The following is a 21,960-nucleotide window of genomic DNA, read 5'->3' as shown; positions in this document are numbered from 1 at the left end:
GCATATGAGGATGGATAAATGGTAGTTTGACTATGTGTCCCACCCATTTAACGCCCATCGCTAAGTGAAATCAATGGGCTTTTCCTCCCATCCCCACCTACCTCTGCCCACGACACACCTCTTTTTGCACTCTTTGGCTGAATTTCTACTGTGTGGTGGATTTGTCTGCCATTTTTCCGTCCAAAATGGCGGCTGCCATGTTTTAATGTTATTAACAAGTTATTTGACTTGATTGATGCTTTTAAAAATATTTACTCCATCTTTTCCGTTATGTTACATATTTTAATGTATTTGGTTTTCAAAATAAAGAATTTACTGTTAAAGATACGTGTTTGGTAAAATGGCTTTCAAATTGTCCATGGACTTGCTTGTGGGTGTAGGTGTCTAGTGTTTTCTGCTGTAGTACCTGATTGGATCTCCAGGTTGTGATGTCAGTATGATGTGATCTCCAATCTGTGCTTGTTTTCCCCCAGGCAGCCATTTTATTTCAGCATTATTAGTGCATGCCGAGGTGTTCAAGGAACTGTTTATTATTAACAAAATGTGCACTGTTGCTAGTGTTGGCCTTTATTGTTGGAGAAAAGCTGCAAGGGGCACAATTAGTTTTACTAGGAAACCCATGTGTGCAGTCGGCAGATGAAGCATACACCTTGTGTGCCGGCTCATGGAGCGCGCCTCTAGTGACAGCCGCTTGTTTGGCGACAGTAACGGCAGCTGCTTTGGAGAGCCAGCCACCAGCACTGAATCTGCTTGTGTAGCTGGATCCATGCAATGCATATTTTAATGTTTTACTTGTTCTCCGGTTCTTGTGCTGCGGCGATCGTTGTAAAGTCTCTTTAAACCTCATCCCCACTTAGAGCATCATACACAACGTCAACAACAAAGACAGGATTGCTACATGCACTTTTTTACATGTGTGGTTTATAATGCTCTTAAGAGCTTTCTAATCGCGGACCCGGGATTCGAACCTGTGTTCTGTGAGTGTGTTGCCCCTGAGCTTTCCTCCCATCCCAATGAGTGGATGACAGCGTTGCCTGTTATTGAATTGCACACTGCAGTGGTATTTTGGAAAAGTTCCCTTTGCAACAATTGCCGAGACAATACGTGCCTCCAGAGGTTGAGTAGTGTGGGCTAATATAAAGCGCTCTGATAGGATGCGGGTTACAGCTAAGCATTCATTTTAGAGTTGCACGATCCTTTGGGTGCTGTATCTCAAGCTATGTATTATGTTCAGAGAAACGCTTGACACAGTAAATCTTGCTACATTTACTTTATTCCAAGTTATATCATCAGTAGCCCCAGACCCTTGCCTTTCACCACAACAGTCTCTTTATTTTCAAACATTACATTCCCCACAGAATCTAATACCATCACCAGCTCCGTTGTTCTAGAGCTTCCATCATAATGCATGGAGTGACATGTTGGTTAACATAACATTAGAATCATGAGGCTTAGCAGATTCCTGTATCTCTATAACTATGTACAAACCTAAAACTAGATAAAACACTATAACACACCTCCTGTCATCTAACTATTGGTATTGGCAGGAACCCCTGCCCTTAGCACCATCCTGTACCCTCTTATTTCATCACAGCCACTCTCTCCCTGCTTCACCTTTCATCATTATAAAATAGAATCGTCTAACCCAAATCTCTCACCACTTTCATCAGCAATGAAAATTTTCCCTTTCCTTTACCTACCCACTTTCCTTTTCTAATTTTAACCAATGTCCCCTTGTCCAACAAACAATGTTTTACGCAATTCTCTTTATCATATCTCACCTTGGACCTCCTTTGAGCATCCAACATCCTCTCCTGCAACACCTCTGTTTGCACCTCTGCCTGCGCTCCCACAGTTTTCTTCATTCACCCAGGATGCAATCTAGAATTCGGCACCCTTATCCGCAGCGCTTCAAACGGCGACACACCTGTCACCTGATGGGGTGCCACTCTATATTAAACCACCCTCTCCATAACTGTTTGCTCCCAATCACCACCAGGCGCAATCACAATTCTAATCACCTCCATCAACGTTCTATTGAATCTTTCAACGGTGGCATTGCCTTTGGAGTTATAGATGGCCGTGGTAGAATGTTCAATGCCATTACCCTCCAAAAATTCCTGCATCTTGCTACCCACAAGCTGGCGGCCATTATCTGAAACAATTCTCCTGGGAAATCCTTCTCTTCAGAACAGAGATTCCAAGAATTGTATTATCTTGCGCAAGCTAATGTCCCTCATGTAACGACCGGAGGGGGGGTCTGCACTTCTGCTCTCTATTTGGTAGAGGGGAGGCACAGAAACCCCTGCCAAGATTCTCTATTATGGTAACGTAGTCGCGCAATCAAGGCCTAGCTTCTCAGGAGGTGATGCAAGCTGGTTCTTAAGTACAGTAAAGTCCCCAAGCACCCACAAAGGAATGTCCACACACTGTATCGGTTAAAACACAGTCTTTATATAATTAATATTCAAGGTCATATACACAATCACGATAACTCACTTTGTACTCCGAAAATCAACAATGGTAAATATATACAATTCTAAAGTGGTACCACTAACGTTATTAGATCATCTTAAAGTGCATATGGTCAGAATGACACACAGATCAAAATAAAGAGGAAACCAGCAGTAGAGAGAGGAAGGAAAGCAAAATGGTTGAGCAATCGGCAGAATACTGGTCCTGCTACCTAGACACAGTTCTGTGTGGAGATCCCCCCACCTGGGCAACCTGTAGGAGAAAGATACAAGTCCAGTCCATATATTATTCCCACTAGACTTTCCACTGGTTCTGCAACCCCATAGTACCTGGCGTTGTAGCGTTCCTCGTCGGGGAAATCGACAACCCTTCTTGAGTGTCTTCCCTTTCAGGCAAGAGTCACAGGTCGTCGAACGTCCGACGGAGAACAGGTCGAGCTACGACGGTGAAATGGCCGCGTCGTTCCTAGCGGTGCTCATTGACGGGGAAGCGTAAACGTCCTGCCAGGAAGAGGCGTGCGGGGCACCTCGGTGTCGATAGTTCTGGACCGCAAAGAGTTGAAGAACTGTGACCCAGCAAGGGCGTAGAGTCGTCAGCGTCTCTGTGGTCTTTGGGTGGCAGGAAACCCACCGGTGGATACTCCTCGGCACGTCGACGGCCAGGCCTTCTCCAGCAGGATACAGCGGCGATGATGCGGACGAGAGCGTCCTTGGATCAATGGAGTTCTTAGGCAACGGGAGCATAGGTGCTCCAGTCGGCGACGGCGGTCGGCGACATTGGCGGACAACAGTCCGGGCGCTTCTCCTTGGAGTTACTCAGCAATCCCCGTATCGGGTCGGCAGCCTGTCGAAGGTCTGTCTACCAGGGAGTTTAGGCAAAGATCAGCTGTGCACGATGGTCCCTCGTAGCTCGGGAAGAGGGCGCCTTACCAGGTCCTCTCTGGGTCAGTTCTTGAGGCACAGCAGCTTTCAGATTGCGAAGGAGAGCAACAGCAATTCTTCTCGTCCAGCAGGGCTAAAGGTTAAGCTTCAGTTACTCCAGTTACTTGTCGTAGTGGTCTTCAGCTTCTGAACACGATTCCTAGCAGTGAAAGGTCCCCAGATATACTGCTGATCTCCCATTCATTCCGCTGGGTCACACTCAAGCATCCAATCACGACTATGGGCATTCATGCAAGCAGGCAGCCAATCAGGCACACAAGGTATTCAGGCCATTCACTTCTCTCCAGACACTCACAACAAGTTATGTGTATTGGGACAAGTACCGATCCATTCAACACTCCAAGCTGCATTCATACCGGTTTCGGGCAGGGCTGTCTCAACCATTGTCTCAAACACCAGATACTAGACAGCCACAACATAGAATGTATATTCGTCACACACTCCATTCACCCAGGTCCCACCCACAGGCGTACCCACAACATACGGTCGTTGAGAAGGCTCCAGCCAGTCTGGTCGGCACTTCCCCACACTACCATATACGGAACTTCCACCCAACAGCCAGTCAGGGGGAAGAGACAGAGGCAGGGTTTCCCGGGACTTTGGGAAGAACAAGGTAACAAGTGATGGAAGGCAAGAGGCCATGGGGGCCATTTTGTCTCCATCCGGAATCTACCGATTCCAAATGACAGGGCCTGGGCATCCCAAAATGGAGGACGCTCGGGGCACCAGGCATTTCAGCACGGAGCTGCCACCAGCCCGTACCCTGCTCTGTGGGTCACATACAGGTGCCCAAAAACATCCACTAGGGGCACAGGGTTGCACCCCTACCCATGGGTGCCATAAGGGTATCCCACAGGTCTGTTCACCAAACCAAAAGAGAGAGAGTTGCACTGCCAGGAGTCCCACATGAACTCCTGCGCGGAAAACACGACAGAACACACGATAAAAAGCAGTAAAGGACAAGGATACGAAGGCCCTGTCCCTCCGATGCATTTCCAGCATCACACCTCACAATGCACATTTCAGGCCATTTTGACAACAAATCCATCATGTCAATCAAATACGCACCTCTGGCACACCTCACTGACACAGGTCCCACAATATCCACTGCCACAACATCCCAAACTGTCAGGATTGGCCCAAAACGCTCTTTGTCGTCTTCACCATTTGGCAAAACCTCTGGCAAAACCTCTCCAAACCCTACACAACATTCAGTACCCCGTTACACCCACAGCCGCATCAGAACTCGTACAGCATTGTTACCATGGCGATTGTGGCATCCTCTCCACAAGCGTAACACTATCGCGTTCCGCAGAGGAGGAGTCAAGCGAGGCCGCGCTAACCCGTTATAAACACTTCCGGGTTGCCGCACTCGCTGCTTCTGATTTCGAATCAAGGCTAGTGTCTGCTCGTAGTTTTGCTCTTGTTCTTGACCCTTCTTGCCCTTCTTTGTCTGTATTGGTCCTTCCCTGGTACTCGACCCCGGCCTGCCTCAAACAACCTACTTCTGCTTATCGGACCCTACCTGCATTGCTCGCAAGCTGCTGACTCCGGACCGTCTAACGACCTGCTTCTGCTTATCGGACCCTACCTGCTTTGCTCGCACGCTGCTGATTCCGGACCGTCTAACGACCTGCTTCTTCTTATCGGATCTTACCGTCATTGCTCACACGCTGTTGTCTACGGATCGTCTTAACAACCTGCTTCTACTTATTGGACCACAGTACCTTCATTGTTCATACGCTGTTGACCGTTCTCCGGATCACCTTGGGTCTGGTTTCCATTCCTGTTACTGCCTAGAGCGAACCTACACCATCCAAAATCCCAAAGCGCCTGGACTAGAGACTGTGATCATTGGCGCACAGCTACACTACTAGTTTTTCTACCGGATTATCACCTCAGGACCTGCAGCCTGATATAATCAGAAGCCATACATACGAAAGATGGATGTTAATGACACCCTGGTCAATGGGCCTCATTAGGACTCAGGCGGTAAGGGGTTAACGGCGGCGTAAACAGCGCCGACCCTTACCGCCTGATTCCGAGGTCCCTTAGCGCCATGGAGGATTTAACACCTGCTTAGGTGTTAAAATCCATGGCGCTAAGGGACCTTGTTGTTAATTACGCCACCGTAATTTACGGTGGCGTAATTAACGCCTTCCCCACTCCCATTATGCCCTATGGGGCAAAAATGGGAATGGGGAAGGGTAAATGGGTTAATGGGGACTTACCGCCCCGCCAACCTCGGAATGGGGCGGTAAGTCCGCCAACCACCATGGCGTAAACGTAGTTTACGCCATGGTGGTAAAGGTACGACCCAGGCGGTAACTTACCGCCTGGGTCGTAATGAGGCCCAATGTCATGCAACTCATGGCGGAGTTGTGGACTGACATGACGGCCGCACATTCCGCCACTCAAAGGAGAATTGATGAGTTACAGGCACAGGCGTCAACTCCAGCACCGGTACCTCCTCCTGTGGTGGCCGCTAGTTCAGCCGCTCCCACTCCCCAAGGATCCGCTCAACCATCGGTGGTTATGGCCACACATTTCCCATTGGCTCCCCCCGAGAGGTTTCAAGGTGACCCCAAACTATATCGCACTTTTTTTAATCAGTGCCGCTTGCACTTTTTGTGTCGTCCTACGGCCTTTCCTGATACGGCCACGAATGCGGCTTTTGTTCTATCCCATTTGGCTGGTACCGCAGCTACGTGGGCTAACCCGTTATTGGAGGATGGTAGCCCTCTGCTGTTTGATTGCAATGCCTTGCTGGAGGCGATGGGTCGGGTATTAGATACTCGTTACAGAACCCAAGCAACTGAATTAGAATTACTGGCAATACAACAAGGCGATTCGCCTCTCCTGATCTATGTAGCCAAGTTCAATCAGCTGATTGCAGAAACAGGCTGGCCTGAGGATAAGAAGGCCTCGCTGTTCTATAAGGGTCTGTATGACTCTCTTACAGACACCTTAAGTACAGTACCAGTGGTACCAACGGCCTTCCATGAACTTCTGGATCTCGTTCTACAGATTGATGCCGGACGAGCAGAAAGGAAGGGGGAGAAAAGGGGTGTGATGCCTGTTCTAGTTACTCCTTCTCTTACCTCCTCCAATGCTCCTGAACCTATGCAAATAGGGGCCGTAAAGTGGTCTTTAACGCCTATCGAAAGAGAGAGGAGACGACTGAATAATCTTTGTTCCTATTGCGGGTCCGTGGAACATTTTCTAAAAACGTGCCCAAAGAAACACAAGAAGTCTGGAAACGCCACGACTTGGTAGTAGATGAGGTTCCTCTACTGAGTCAAATGTCTCAGGACCCTGCATCGATTAATTCAGTCACGCTTAAGGCTTCTTTTCAGCCTATGTCAGGTCCCTCTTAGATTGGGGAACCGATCCGAGATTCAGGGGCCACCGGGAACTACATCGACCTCTCCTACGCTCGGAAAAATGGCGTTAACTTCAATGCCAAAAGCCCTCCGGAGGTTGTTAATGCTGTTGATGCAACATCACTCTTGTCAGGTTTGGTTACTGAACAACCAGTACCTTTGTCCATGACTACGGATTCCAGGCATATGGAAATCATTACCTTTGATGTTATCACTGCACCTCAGTTTCAACTCATTTTTCCTTGGCTTAAGCGGCATAACCCGATCATTGAGTGGGACAAGGGGATTGTGGTTTTTGATTCTACCTTCTCTGGGAAACATTGTCAAAATCATCAACATCCTGATGAAAACCCCTGTCGTGCCCTCATAAACATTGCACCCTCGGTGGGTGCTTTGGTTGCTACGTCCTTACCTCCAGAATACAATGTTTATCAAGATGTCTTTGATGCTTTGATGCGAAAGGAGCCGAAGTCTTGCCACCCCGTCGACCCTATGACTGTCCTATTGATTTGGTCCCTGGGGCAAAGATACCGAGTGGTAGGGTGTACTCCTTAACAGCCAAAGAAGACGCCATCCTGAAAGAATACATCGACAAGGCACTCAGTACAGGTTTTATCCAATCATCTCGGTCCCCTGCCGCCTCCCCCATGTTCTTTGTACCGTAGAGGGAAGGGGATTGTAAAGGAGGAAACAGGCAGCCAGGAGTGTGGAACTTAAAAAGAGCCTTTATTGAGGAAAAAATAAAGATTAATAAATCTATATCAGAGTTCCAAAATAGATTTCTTCTTCTTTCTGTAGTAATGGTGAGCCTTCAAAAATTGACTGCTAGTCCTCGTATGCTCAGAGCGTCTCGGGTGCAGCCCTCTCTCTCTCGATGTCCTGCAAGCGATTGGAAAAGATACACACAGTCCATCAATTGTTTCACCCTTATATAGGGGCTGGGGTTGGGTGGACCAATCAGTGAGGTCTTGTGCCGGTTCTCTATAAATATCCCCATAAGCCCTTCACCCTTCCTCTTTGATCGAAGGCTGCCATTTTGCCTCGGCCGCCAGGACCGGGAAACTATGGGGAACCCCGGCTTCCAAGCGAGGCGACACTGCCGAGTTTCTTGGAACGCTGTTGCTTAATACGGAAGGTGAGCGATGGGTGAGTACCCGGGAAATGTTTTCTGTTTTGTGTTTGTCTGATATGTATTCCTGCTGTACGGGGAACTGAACTGCGTGGTAGGTATCCGCCGGTTGCCTGAGAACGTGTCCGACCCACTTAGCCTCGCTCTTGTCCTTCCGTTTGTCTGGAAAAGTATTCCCTGGGTAGGTAGAAAGCAGGGGAGTGGGTACGGCCGGGACATTTTCAGTCAGGTCTCCTGTGACCCGACTGCAGGGGTCTCGCAGCTGTCAGCCGCATGGTTGTAGAACCCAGGATGCCACATACCTCGTTGTTTCACTCTCTCTCGTTGGGTGGCACCGCGTGAGCTCTCACAGTGTCTTCCTTCTATTTTGCGGTGTTCCACTTCTGACATCCCTTCCTTTGTGCCTTTTCCCCTGCATTCCTCCATGTTCAGTTCACAAACCCACCTCCCCCCGAAGACTCGAGCCGTTCGGGTAGATCCGTGCTCCTAGAAAGATAATCTGGGAACACCTAGAAAGACGCGGGCTTATGCACTGTTTTGAAGCAAAAAGCTTGTAAAGTGAGGAACCACCTCAGAACTGGTTGGAATCCTTTTGTACAGCCAACCACTGTAGCGGCGCATGGTCGGTAAATACAGTGAACGTCCGGCCTAATAGATAATATCTTAGTGTTTCTACGGCCCATTTGATGGCTAAACACTTCTTTTCTACCGTTGAGTAGGCTTCTTCATGGGGTAGGAGTTTTCGACTAATAAAGGCGATGGGATATAGGTCCTCTTAAACACCCTGTGAGTGTACTGCACCCAATCCTGAACCAGAGGCATCAGTCTGTAGGTAGAATTCTTTCTTGAAATCCGGACATCACTGGACTGGTAGGACTGAGATCGAATTTTTTAAATGGTTAAACGCCCAAGAACATCCTTGTCAGAATGGATGTCTTTCTTGTAGGTACAAGACAGTGCTTCTGTCAAGGGTGCTGCAACTGAAGAAAACAAAGGTATAAAATAGCCCACAAACCCCAAAAAGGTTCCTGGGCATTGGTAGTTTCAGAATGGCTTCCACCTTGTCTAGTTGGGGTCGAATCTTCCCACCTCCCACTAGATATCCCAGATACCGTGTCTGTTGGGCTCCAATGGTCGTTTTTCTTGGATTGATTTTCAAGCCGGCTTTGTCCAATTCTTTTATGACTTTTTCTATATGTTCAAGATGTTCATTCCAGCTATTGCTGAACACTATAATGTCATCTAAGTAGGCTGAAGAGTAATCACTATTATGAGCCAGGACTTGGTTCATCAATGCCTGGAATGTAGCTGGAGCTCCGTGAAGACCAAAAGGCAGGACAGTAAATTGGTACAACCCCGATGGGGTAGAGAAAGCAGTTTTGATTTTGTCTTCTTTCCTTAATGGTATCTGCCAGTAACCTTTAGTGAGATCTATAGTGGTCAGATATTGAGCTGCGCCAAGCCGTTGTAATAATTCGTCTATACGAGGCATGGGATATGCCTGGTAGGTGGAAATCTCATTAAGTTCTCGATAGTCCATACAAAACCGAGTCGTGCCATCCGGTTTGGGCACCAAGACTATCGGGGAGGACCAGTGACTTGTTGATTTTTCAATTACTCCCAATTTCAACATCTCTTCAACTTCTGCCTGCACTACTGCCCTTTTGGTTTCAGGAAGTCTGTAAAGTCTTATTCTAACAATTTGGTTTGGTAGTGTCTCAGTTCGATGTTCTACCAGTGATGTTCTCCCCGGAAAAAAGGAAAAAACTACACCTAAAAGGGTAAGAAACTCCAGTAATTCTTTCTTTTTCTCTTCCGTTAAGTCAGGACCCCATTGAACAGTCTGTAGTGCGCAGGGTTCTGTTTTGCTGATTTGTACATCATGATTCCCTAAATGTATTCCTCTCGGAATTGTACTTGGCTCTTTCCATTCTTTCAGGAGGTTGATGTTAGGCAGAAACCTGTGCAGTTGCCTTAGGGAACACTGCAAAAGATTTAAGACTACAGGTGTTGGCAGTAAACCCACTTGGTAGCAGTATGTACCACCCAGATTTACCTGGTAGCTGTGGCTGAGCAGTCAGATTTCCCTCAAGAAGAGTTAGGCAATATGCAAAGTATACAAAATAGGCACTCAGATACAACAATACAAGCAAACACTGACCAGAGCTTTGGTATCAAAGTATATAATTATTTATTTAAAAACACACTGTTGAAAACACTCCAGCACTCTTATTGTAAAATATTCTAAACACAGTTACTATTATCATTTATACACCCCTTTTTCCTTATCAGATAAGTCACTGTAAAACACCACTTATTTTCATACAGAGGTGAGCGCTTAACTAGATGGCACTCCAGTAAGTTTTTGAGAAAGGGAGGGAAAAAGACAGAATATGGAAAGGTACGCCACTCTAAGATTCAGGAACACTGTTAGCAAGGCAGAAGAGCAAAAGTCACTGGTGAGCCAAAGTCCAAAGGCTGGGCCCACTCTTAGAGAGAGCAGAGCACAAATGCGCCCAAGATCACACAGTTACACTAGGCTTAGAAAGTCTTGCAGAGGGTTCAAAAAGAGTTTAGAGAGGCTTAGGAAAGTTTAGCCAGGGTGTCCCAGGCTAACCAAGGTTCGAAAGCCGGGGACTAAATCTACCCCGTACAGTCGGTAGCAAGGGAAGTGTCATGATCTCTGCTTCCAAAAGGTCAGGGTTTTCCCAACTCCCTTGGAAGCAGATCCATAACCCAGGTTCCGAGTGCCAACCAGTCCCAATTGGGACCTTTTGGACCCAGTCCTGGCGCCAGTGGCACCAGGCTCATAAATATGCCCAGTCCCAGCGCTGGAAGCGCCGGGCTCATAATGCTTGGGTGGACTTACCTGCAGCAGACCATGCTGCTTACTTGCCTGCCAGTTGAGCCTCTGATCCTCTTCTGTTTGGAACTACTTTTCCTGTGGGGTGGGGCAGGAGCCACTCCCTAGGTTCAGAACACTGGAACTCTTCTGGAAAGCAGGAACTCTTTTCTTACCTAGGCGTGGCTGTGGAAGGAGACACCTAAGCACTACAGGAGGCTATTTAAACCACACCCGATGGATGAATCTTGCTTTGCGTTATTCTGCATCCTCTGCAGCAGAACGCTCATCGTGTCTTCTGCATCTGATCCTGGGCCTAAGGAAAAAGGCTTACCATCCTGAATCCAGTCTTCAGCAACACCTATAAAGACAAGAAAGAACAGGTTAGCATTACGGTCTTCAGTGACAGCGCTTCACTTACCTGGTCCATCAGCTGTCACCAACGCCTCGCGCTGCATTCCGGCATCTGAAAGACAAAGGCTTACCTACTCTTCGTGCGCTCCGGAGGTCTTCGCACTGCATTCCGGCATCTGAAAGACAAAAGCTTACCAACTCTTCGTACGCTCCGGAGGCCTTCGGCGCTGCATCCCGCATCTGAAAGACAAAACAAGGTGCGTTCAAAGACATTGGGGAACTTTAATACTCACGTGCCATTACTCCTTTCCACATCTAACCCAGTGGGTATTCCGGCACCCTGCAGCCGCTCCGAACTTGTACCTGCAAAATAAAAAGACAGTTAGAGCGCATCGTGAAGCAGGCAACAAGCGCTTACTTACGTGCTTCCAGGCGCTTCTATTCATCGCACGGGCTCCATCTTCAACTCACTTCAGCCAGTCATCCGCCATCGCCGGAACCCTGCAAAACAAGAGACATCATTCCTAAAGACTTTTAAAGACATTAGAATTACTCGAAGCTTACCGTTCGTGCAGTAAACGACGGACAGCAGTCCTCTGAAGTCAAGAGGCCTGCTCCCCTTATCCAGTGAAGAAACTGGTTACAGCACCCTGCCCCGAGGCAGATGGAGAGCACGGCGTTCACTTACCTAAGGTGAGAGCGTTAACCTTTGGGTTCTACAGGAGAAGATAAAGGGAAGAAGAGAGAAACATTCCATAACCCAGTTCATTAATCCCATATTTTCTATCTGCAGACATCTTACCCTTCGAGTCAGACATACAGTGCACAGAGGTCCAGCCCAAAGAGACAGCCGTGTGTTACACATCACCTTTGAAGATACGGTATACGCCCAGTCAAGACCGGCGCCTCTACGGGAATCAGGTGAGCGTTACAGGAAGCCAGGTGGGACATGGTACCTTAAGTGGGAAGGATCCTCCAGCGGTGGCAGTTGTTCCTGGTAGTGGGTGCAAGTTGCGTCGTCGTCCAGAGGAAGAGAAGATCTCGACTTGGAGGAAAGATGAAGGTCATTGCACTACCAGGGAAGAAACCAGCCGTGGAGTTTTCCGGTTAAAGGCGCTACCTTTGTTTCGCGGTCGTGGTAAAACGTGGTATCCCGGTTGCCGGGGTGCTTGGCACAGGCAAGGCGGCCACGAGGTACGTCGGGAAGGTGAAAAGACGGTGAAACTGGTTATCCCTACCAGTCAAAGGAAGAAGACTCTCCGGCGGGAGATCTCCTCTGTCATTGGGAAAAAGTGGTGAGACGGTCCAGCAGGGCTCCACCGGTGGTGGTGTCGTGGCAGGTCGGCTCAGCTTCTCCCTCGTCGGATTCTTAGGTCCTGTGGCGACTTCTGAAGTTCCAGTCCCCAACGCCCTGCTTTTATGCAGCAAACCCCCATTCTCTCAGCCTAGCTGTCACTCAAACATGCTAAGTGGTGAGCTGGCCGGCTCACCACTTGGGCCAATCAGGATGGAGTGCGACTTGAGTTGCCTAGGCAACTCAGTCCAGGGTGCCTAAATTCCCCTCCACCCCTCCTAAGTACCCCAGACAGAGTGGCACCACTTTGGAGGGCTTCTGTGGAGAAGCCCGCCAAAAAGTGGAACAAAGGGCTCGTCTTGGGTTGGAGTCACAGAAGAGAACACAAACGCCATTTTAGAATCAAGTTTTGGCAAAAAATACCAACCGGAGAATTAATATTAATTAAATAAACCGGCGGTATGTTCGAGGCTACCGTAAATAATTAAATAAAGATAGTAGCCTAAAACAATGGGAAATCCCACAGGAAAATATTTGCGGTTGAATATAAAAAGTAGTATCCACTGCCACCAGCCAAAACTCGATCAGGGGGGACGGAGACGTGCCCCCTCGACTAACAGACCCTGGAGCAATCGAATTGCCCCAGCCAGTACGTCCACAATATGATGGTTTGTACTGGTTCTGTTCAGAATTTAAGACTAGTAAAGTCAATGGTGACTTTACATGCCCTGGGAGACAGTAGTCAGTCCCAGGGTATGGAGTCTATACTGGGGGGTCACTATGACACCCCTGTGTCACTGCACTGAGGGTGCTGTGTAACACACATCACAAAAACACATGAAGCCCTATGGAGTAAAATACCCCATAGCCCATTAAACACATCTAGATTCAAAGAAACACACTCAAATCATGTCCAAGAGTGAGGGTAAAAGAGTCTCACTCTTGGCAGGAGAAAGAAATAAACCCCAAAAATTCAGCAAAGCTGCTGGGGGACTCACTAGGTTAGGAAATTCAGCCTAAACAGAGAATTCTACCTAACAGTTGACGTGATAGTTCTTGTTTTTTTCCCTCCTGTCTGGTTGTTCTATTAAGTAATTAATAGGTCCAAGTACTGCTACCACTGTATATGGGCCCCTCCACTGGGCCAACATCTTATTGTACGATGTGGGTAATAACACCAGTACCTTATCCCCTTTTTGGAAGGATCGTACCCTGGTAGCACGATTGTAATATTTTTCTTGAGTTAATTGCGATCGTTCAAGATTTTCCCTTGCCAGTTCTCTTAGTTTTGTTAGGTTGTCCCGAAGATTTATAACATAGTCAGTAAGTTGGGTTTCTTCCTCCTGGTCTTCCCATTCACTGCGGGCTATGTCCAGCACTGTTCGAGGTTTGTGCCCGAACAACAGCTCAAATGGGGAGAACCCGGTGGATGACTGTGGGGTGTCTGTTAATACCATGAGTACCCATGGTAGTACTCTGTCCCAATTAGAGCCCATGGGTTCGGTTACCTTCTTTAAAATTTGCTTAATAGTCTTATTATACCGTTCTACCAGACCATCTGTCTGTGGATGGTAGATTGTTGTGCGGATCTGTCTTATGTTTAGTTGTTGACAGACCTTCTGCATCACCCCTGATACAAAGTTTCTCCCTTGATCAGTAATTATTTCGGTGGTAGTCCCACTCAACAAAAAAAAGGTACCAACAAGTTACAGACCTGTGTGGCACTTGTTCCTCTCATGGGAAAGGCTTCAGGGTATCGCGTTGCGTAGTCCACAGTGACTAAGACATATTGATGACCATGGCTATAGTGGGACCTTTAGAACCTAATGGTTCTAATGGTCCCACTATGTCCATCCCAATTCACGAAAATGGCTCCTTTATCAAGGGCAAAGGCTGTAAAGGGGCTTTGCGAGGCATTCGGGGGTTAGTTTTCTGGCAGACAACACATTCTTCACAGTACTTAGTCACATCCCGGAAGACTCCTGGCCAATAAAATCTTTTCAACACTTTCCCTTGAGTTTTTTCCCTTGCCAAATGTCCACCTGTTGTCTCATCATGGGCTAATTTCACGACAGTCGACCTGAAACTTTGGGGTACCAACAATTGTTCTACCTCCAGGTTACTTCTGTCTTTGGATACCCGATACAACAGGCCTTTTGAGGACTTGAACCATGGATAGTTTTTACCCTTCTCTGGATGTGCAATGGCCTGGTCCCAGGCGGATCTCAGGGTGGGGTCTGTGCTTAATTCACTTCGAAAAGTAGGTTGTTTATCATCTGGTAACCAGTCTATGACCCCCGTGAATTTTTTCCCTTTTGCCCATTTTATCTTCTCTCTTCTTACTTCGGTTCTACTTTTCTTGGGAGACCTTGGGAGGGGCGTTTTTAGATCCATTCGTGAGAAGGGAGCTGCTTGCAACCATTCTGTATCCCTTACACAATCCTGAAAGGAGGGAAGATCGGCCCCCAGAAGAACTGGTGTTGGCAAATGAGGCATAATGGCAACCTTCATTTTGGATTCTACCCCTTTTACCTCTATGGTAACTTCTTTAGATGGATAGGACTTAGTGTCACCATGCACACACTTTATAGGTATTGGGGTTTCCAACCCCTTCCCCGCTTACTTCCGGTCCGACTGCTGTTTGTTCACTTCTTCTGTCCAGGAGGGCCTGTCGGGGTCTTCCATCCACATGGACATCTAGGAAGTATGGCTCACTGCTCCTCCGATACTCTCTTCCTTGAACAAATCCTATTTCCATTGGCTCGGCAGGTTTAGGTTTCTTGGGGCAAAACCTCGCTATATGGCCCCAGTCCCCACAGTCAAAACATTTAGGCTGTCTGCTTATTGTTGGCCATGGCATGGGCTTGGATTCCACTCGTAGCGGCCTTTGTTCTACTGTTCCCTAGGCTTTCAGTGTTGAGCTTCTTGAGAAGGGAAGATCTGTCGTAGGCACTCGGACAGACCCCGCTTTTTGAAAGGCGGAAGCGATGTCGATGGCTTCCACCAACGTGGGTCGGTGGTGTTGCCTCACCCACCTTTGCATCGGCGAGGGTAGAGCCTCTGTGAACTGCTCCAGTTTTACTTTATCCACCATGTCTTGGATACTGCTACTGGAAGGTTTTAGCCATTTTTCAGTCAGATCTTGAATCAGATAGTACAATTGTCGGGGTGTCTCCCCTGGTTTCAGCTTTGTTTCCCTGAGTCTGATCCAGTATGCTTCTTCATCCATGCCCATACGTTCAAGTATTTTCCTCTTTATTTCCACGTAGGCGGTGTCTCCAGCTGGATTGGCAGCTTGGTATCCGCCTTGCATGGTTCCAGTTAGTAAGGGGGCTATGAAGTGTCCCACCTTTTCAACGGGCCATTGGGCGTTGCAAGCAACTCTTTCGAAATTAGTGAAGAAATAGCACAAATCCTCACCAGTCTGGAATTTTTGTAACCCTGCCGTAGGAGCCATTGGATTGCCTCTACTGTTACCACAGCCTCAGTTACTTTCTTCAGCGCGTCTTGATTGGCTGCCTGCAGCTGGAGGGCTTGTTGGATAGTTTGGTGGTCTGGCTGTGCCTGGTGAGACTGGACCTGTATAATTTGTTGTAGTTGCTGTTGACCTTTGGCTAGGGTTTTGATAATACCCTCCATGGCGTGCTGTCGTATCCCACCCTGCCACCAATTTGTAAAGGATGAAACAGGCAGCCAGGAGTGTGGATCTCAAAAAGAGCCTTTATTCAGGAAAAAATAAAGATTAATAAATCTATATCGGAGTTCCAAGATAGATTTCTTCTTCTTTCTGTAGTAAGGGTAAGGCTTCAAAAATTGACCGCTAGTCCTCGTATGCCCAGAGCGTCTCGGGTGCAGCTCTCTCTCTCTCGATGTCCTGTAAGAGATTGGAAAAGATACACACAGTCCGTCAATTGTTTCACCCTTATGTAGGGGCTGGGGTTGGGTGGACCCATCAGTGAGGTCTTGTACCGGTTCTCTATAAATATCCCCATAAGCCCTGCCCCAGCTCTCTCTCTCTCGATGTCCTGTAAGAGATTGGAAAAGATACACACAGTCCGTCAATTGTTTCACTCTTATGTAGGGGCTGGGGTTGGGTGGACCCATCAGTGAGGTCTTGTACCGGTTCTCTATAAATATCCCCATAAGCCCCGCCCCCTTCCTCTTTGATCGAAGGCTGCCATTTTGCCTCGGCCGTCAGGACCGGGAAACTACGGGGAACCCCGGCTTCCAAGCTAGGTGACACCGCCGAAGTTCTTGGAACGCTGTTGCTTAATACGGAAGGTGAGCGATGGGTGAGTACCCGGGAAATGTTTTCTGTTTTGTGCTTGTCTGATATGTATTCCTGCTGTACTGGGAACCGAACTGCGTGGTAGGTATGCCTGAGAACGTGTCCGACCCACTTATCCTGGGTCTTGTCCTTCCGTTTGTCTGGAAAAGTATTCCCTGGGTAGGTAGAAAGCAGAGGAGCGGGTACGGCCGGGACACTTTCAGTCAGGTCTCCTGTGACCCCGACTGCAGGGGTCTCGCCGCTGCCAGCCGCATGGTTGTAGAACCCAGGATGCCACATACCTCGTTGTTTCACTCTCTCGTTGGGTTGCACCGCGTGGGCTCTCACATTGTCTTCCTTCTATATCGCGGCGCTCCACTTCTGACATCCCTTCCTTTGTGCCTTTTCCCCTGCATTCCTCCATGTTCAGTTCACAGGGATCTTCCTCCATGTATCGACTATCGTGAATTAAATGCCATCACTGTTCGGAACCAATATCTTATTCCTTTGATCTCGGTTCTGTTAGATCAGCTAGGCAATTCCAAAATATTCACGAAATTCGATTTGAAGGGCGCCTACAATCTTGTTAGGAGGCGCTCAGGGGATGAGTGGAAGACCGCATTTAAAACCAAATACGGTCTCTACGAGTACTGCGTCATGCCTTTTGGGCTGTATAATGCCCCTGCTACTTTTCAGTATTTCATCAATGATGTCTTTCGGGATCTCTTGGATACCTACGTGGTGGTATATTTAGATGACATCCTCATTTATTCTCCATCATACTCAACCCACATAGAACACGTGTCTACAGTTCTCCAAAGACTTTGTGTGACAATCACCTTTACGCTAAACTAGAGAAATGCGTGTTCCATGTCACTTCTGTTGAGTTCTTGGGATGTGACATCACAGATAAAGGTATCCAAATGAGTGACGCCAAGGTCAAGCAAGGTCAAAGCAGTCTTAGACTGGCCGATGCCTACGAATCTTAAACAGTTGCAATCATTCCTGGGTTTCGCCAACTATTATCGGCGCTTCATTAAGTCGTTTTCGAGCATAGTTGCCCCTCTCACGTCTTTGACCAGTTCAAAACGTTTGTTATGTTGGAATCCTGATGCACAGGAAGCTTCCGAAAGTCTCAAGTCTTCATTTACCACTGCCCCGGTATTGATGCATCCTAACCCAGATCTACCTTTTGTGGTAGAGGCGATTGCCTCGGATATCGCAGTTGGCGCTATCCTTTCTCAGCACTGTAAGGACAACGGGGAACTACATCCTGTGGCTTTTCATTCTAGGAAACTCACTACCTATGAGTCACACTACACTATCACAGAAAAGGAGCTATTGGCCATTCGGGACGCCTTCTTGCATGGCGCCACCATCTCCTAGGGACTGCTGTGCCGGTTCAGGTATATACAGACCACAGAAACCTTTTGGCATTACAATCGGTGAAATGTACCACAGCCAGACATGCTCGTTGGCATGAGTTTTTCTCAATGTTCAATTTCCAAGTAACGTATAGGCCCGGCACACAGCACTCTAAGGCTGATGCTCTTTCCAGGATGCATAATGTATCTCCGCCTCCCGTGGACGAACGTAACATTCTTCTTCCTACTCCGGTGGTATGTGCCTGTGGAATCCATACTCCTTTACGTTCTGCCTTACTCAAATGGGTTAAGGTCAATCCACAAATCATTCACAAAATGAATTTAACATTGCTGCATGGCCTTGCTTACCATAATGGAATGGTTTACCTCCCTGACACAGACACACGTGCTACAGCTATGCGTTGGTGTCATGATACCAAATTCTCAGCACATCCTGGAGGTCGGAAAACCTGGGAGTTACTACGCCGTTGATCCTGGTGGCCTCAGATGTCCAAAGACGTCTTGAAATACGTAGCTTCATGTGCTATATGCGCTCAGTGCAAGGTGGTTCGAAAGAAACCTATCGGTTTGTTACACCCATTGCCGGTTCCTAAAGAACCCTGGACCATGATCTCGATGGATTTCATAGTGGAGCTGCCTTGTGGCCATGGTTATGATACAATTTGGGTCGTTATCGACTATTTTACTAAGCTGGCCATATTTGTTCCTTCTAAAGGGCTGCCTATGGCACCTGCTTTGGCCAAACTCTTCCTGCATCATGTTTTTAGGTCTTTCGGCCTTCCCCATATTATTGTTTCGGATCGTGGATCCCAATTCACGTCTCATTTTTGGCATGCCCTGACCACATCCTTGGACATCGAGCATCGTTTTTCCACTGCTTACCCCCCGCAGACGGATGGTCAAACGGAAAGGCTAAACGCCACACTTGAACAATACTTGAGGTGTCTCACTGGGCAACATCAAGACTCATGGTTGTTCTTGCTAGATATGGCTGAGTTCGCTTACAATAACTCAGTCCATACTTCTACAGGAACCTTCCCTTTTTTCGCTATGTACGGCCGGCATCCACGCACACTTCCCATACATCCGAACCTGTCGGTCTCCAGCCCTGCTGCGAATGCGTGTTTGCGTGATCTAAACAAGACTAGGGATGGAGTGTTCTCTCAGCTACAAAATGCCAAGTTGCAGCACAAAATACAGGCGGACTCTCATAGGGCTCCTGCACCCACTTACAAGGTGGGTTCCCGGGTTTGGTTGGCAACACGGAATTTACACACTCCGGGTCGACGTTTCCTTCTACTTGGCCCTTATCGAGTGACGGCTGTTATCAACCCTGTAGCAGTACGTTTGAAATTACCGGACAATTGGCAAATCCATTATGTCTTTCATGTTTCTCTACTGAAACCCTGTCTTTCCCCTACGAGGTTGCCCTCGCGTCCTTCCCCGCTCAACGTGCAAAGTTCTGATGAGTACAAAGTTAGCCGCATCCTGGATACTAAGGTTAGGAGAGGGGTTCGGCTGTATCTAGTGGATTGGAAGGGTTACAGGCGTGAGGATAGAACATGGGAACATACAAACAACATCCACACTCCTCTCTTGGTTTCTGAATTTTGGTCCCGGAGAGGGCGGTCTTCTTTGAGGCGGGGAACTGTCAGGATTGGCCCAAAAAGCTCTTTGTCGTCTTTACCATTTGGCAAAACCTCTGGCAAAACCTCTCCAAACCGTACACAACATTCAGTACCCCGTTACACCCACAGCCACATCAGAAGTCGTACAGCATTGTTACCATGGTGATTGTGGCGTCCTCTCCACAAGTACAACACTATCGTGTTCCGCAGAGGAGGAGTCAAGCGAGGCAGCGCTCACCCATTATAAACATTTCCGGGTTGCCGCACTCGCTGCTTCTGATTTCGAATCAAGGCTAGTGTCTGCTCGTAGTTTTGCTCTTGTTCTTGACCCTTCTTGCCCTTCTTAGTCTGTGTTGGTCCTCACCTGGTACTCGACCCCGGCCTGCCTCAAATGACCTGCTTCTGCTTATCGGATCCTACCTGCATTGCTCGCACGCTGCTGACTCCGGACCGTCTAACAACCTGCTTCTGCTTATCAGACCCTACCTGCATTGCTCGCAAGCTGCTGACTCCGGACCGTCTAATGACCTGCTTCTGCTTATCGGACCCTACCTGCTTTGCGCGCACGCTGCTGACTCCGGGCCGTCTAACGACCTGCTTCTTCTTATCGGATCTTACAGTCATTTACAGTCATTGCTCACACGCTTTTGTCTCCGGATCGTCTAACAACCTGCTTTTACTTATTGGACTACAGTACCTTCATTGTTCATACGCTGCTAACCGTTCTCCGGATCACCTTGTGTCTGATTTCCATTCCCCTTACTGCCTAGAGTGAACCTACACCATCCAAAATCCCAAAGCGCCTGGACTAGAGACTGTGATCATTTTCGCATAGGCCGGCAGACGTCCTCGTTTCGTCGGGGTAGCATCCTGGACTAGAGACTGTTTTCCGCCGAGGCGTCCTCTTGCCGGCGGGGTTTTAGGGCTAGGTTGGGTGGTATAAGAGTTCCTCGGTAGTGTTTCGCCAAAGACCCACAGTGGTAAGTCATAATCTGATCTCATTGCTTTCTTCGTCAATTATTTGGAATTTCAGTAAATCTCAAATTTTTCTGGTGTCCTGTTCTTGCTCTGGTCCTTGGGAGATTATCTTGATCTGATCTCAGGTTTTTCCTCTTCTACAGTCAACGGTTTTGAAATCTCCAACCCTACAGTACCAACGGTGTCTGAACATTCCAACAACAGATGCAGTGATCTCTATCTTTCGGCTAATTGATTCCTTTGTAGTTTGATTAAAAATACAAAGGGATACATTGGTAGGAAGAAATCTACAGCTACGCTACTAGTTCTTCTACCGGATTATCACCTCAGGACCAGCAGCCTGATACAAACCAAACTGGGCGGTTCCACAATCCTCATAGGTGGCAATCTGGTACACAGAGCTTTATCACTATCCAAACATGCCTCACAACTCTTCAAAAACAATCCAATATGGTTGTCCATCCCCGGCCACTAAAAATCCTACTGTATCAGGTCTTTTGTCCTACTGACGTCAAAATGTCCCCATGAGCAATCTCCAACACCACTCCTCATGCCCTCCGGCACCACTAATCGCTCTCCCCTTGCCAACAGTCCCTTCTCCACACCCAACTCTTCTTTCACTCTCCTGTAACCCCTCAACTGTTGATCCAGCTCACCAATTGGCCAACCCTCTTGCACATATTTCATCCCCATTTTGTATACTGCATCCTTATCTCCCTCTTCTCTCCGCTCCTTTTTCTTGGCAACCTTGCAGTTCACAAAAACCTCTCCCTCTTCCTCCAACACCATGTGCTCCTTCTCCTCTATGGGATTGCATGACAAAGTATCAGCAATAACATTCAGCTCTCCCTGCACATGCCTCACCTCCATATCCAATCCCGGGAGAGAAGAAATCCACCTAACAATTCTTCTCAAAGCTCCATCCAAACCTCTTCTCTCAAAAATGCCCACCAACTGCTTGTGATCCGCTACCACCGCAAATCTACTCCCACACCCAAACTGCTGAAATTTCTCAATTCCCCACACGCAGGCCAATGCTTCCTTCTCAACAACCGAATATCGCCTCTGCACATCTTTAGGACACGTGATGCAAATGCAATTGTGTGTAACTCTTTAGCTCTTCCCCTTTTCTTTGCATCAGGACACATCCAAGTCCGCTCTCACTTGCATCAGTATACAACTCCACCTCCCAATCATCCTTAAATCCTTTTAATATGGGCGCAATCACTAAGTTATTCCTTACGTCCTCACATTCATCATTGCATTGATCACACCAAATGAATC

The 21,960-nt window shown here is 47.9% G+C and overlaps 1 protein-coding gene across 1 annotated transcript in view; it reads left to right on the top strand.

Moving 5' to 3' along the window:
- HSF2BP (heat shock transcription factor 2 binding protein) overlaps nt 1–21,960 on the top strand; it is a 1,118,722-nt gene that overhangs the window by 49,104 nt on the left and 1,047,658 nt on the right. The gene's annotated exons all lie outside the window — the stretch shown is intronic.

This window comes from Ambystoma mexicanum, chromosome 7p (assembly GCF_040938575.1).
Source record: "Ambystoma mexicanum isolate Mex_15411 chromosome 7p, UKY_AmexF1_1, whole genome shotgun sequence".
Taxonomy (NCBI): Eukaryota; Metazoa; Chordata; class Amphibia; order Caudata; family Ambystomatidae; genus Ambystoma; species Ambystoma mexicanum.
Note: the sequence above shows the minus strand (reverse complement) of the source record. Positions and strands in the feature narration are given on the sequence as shown.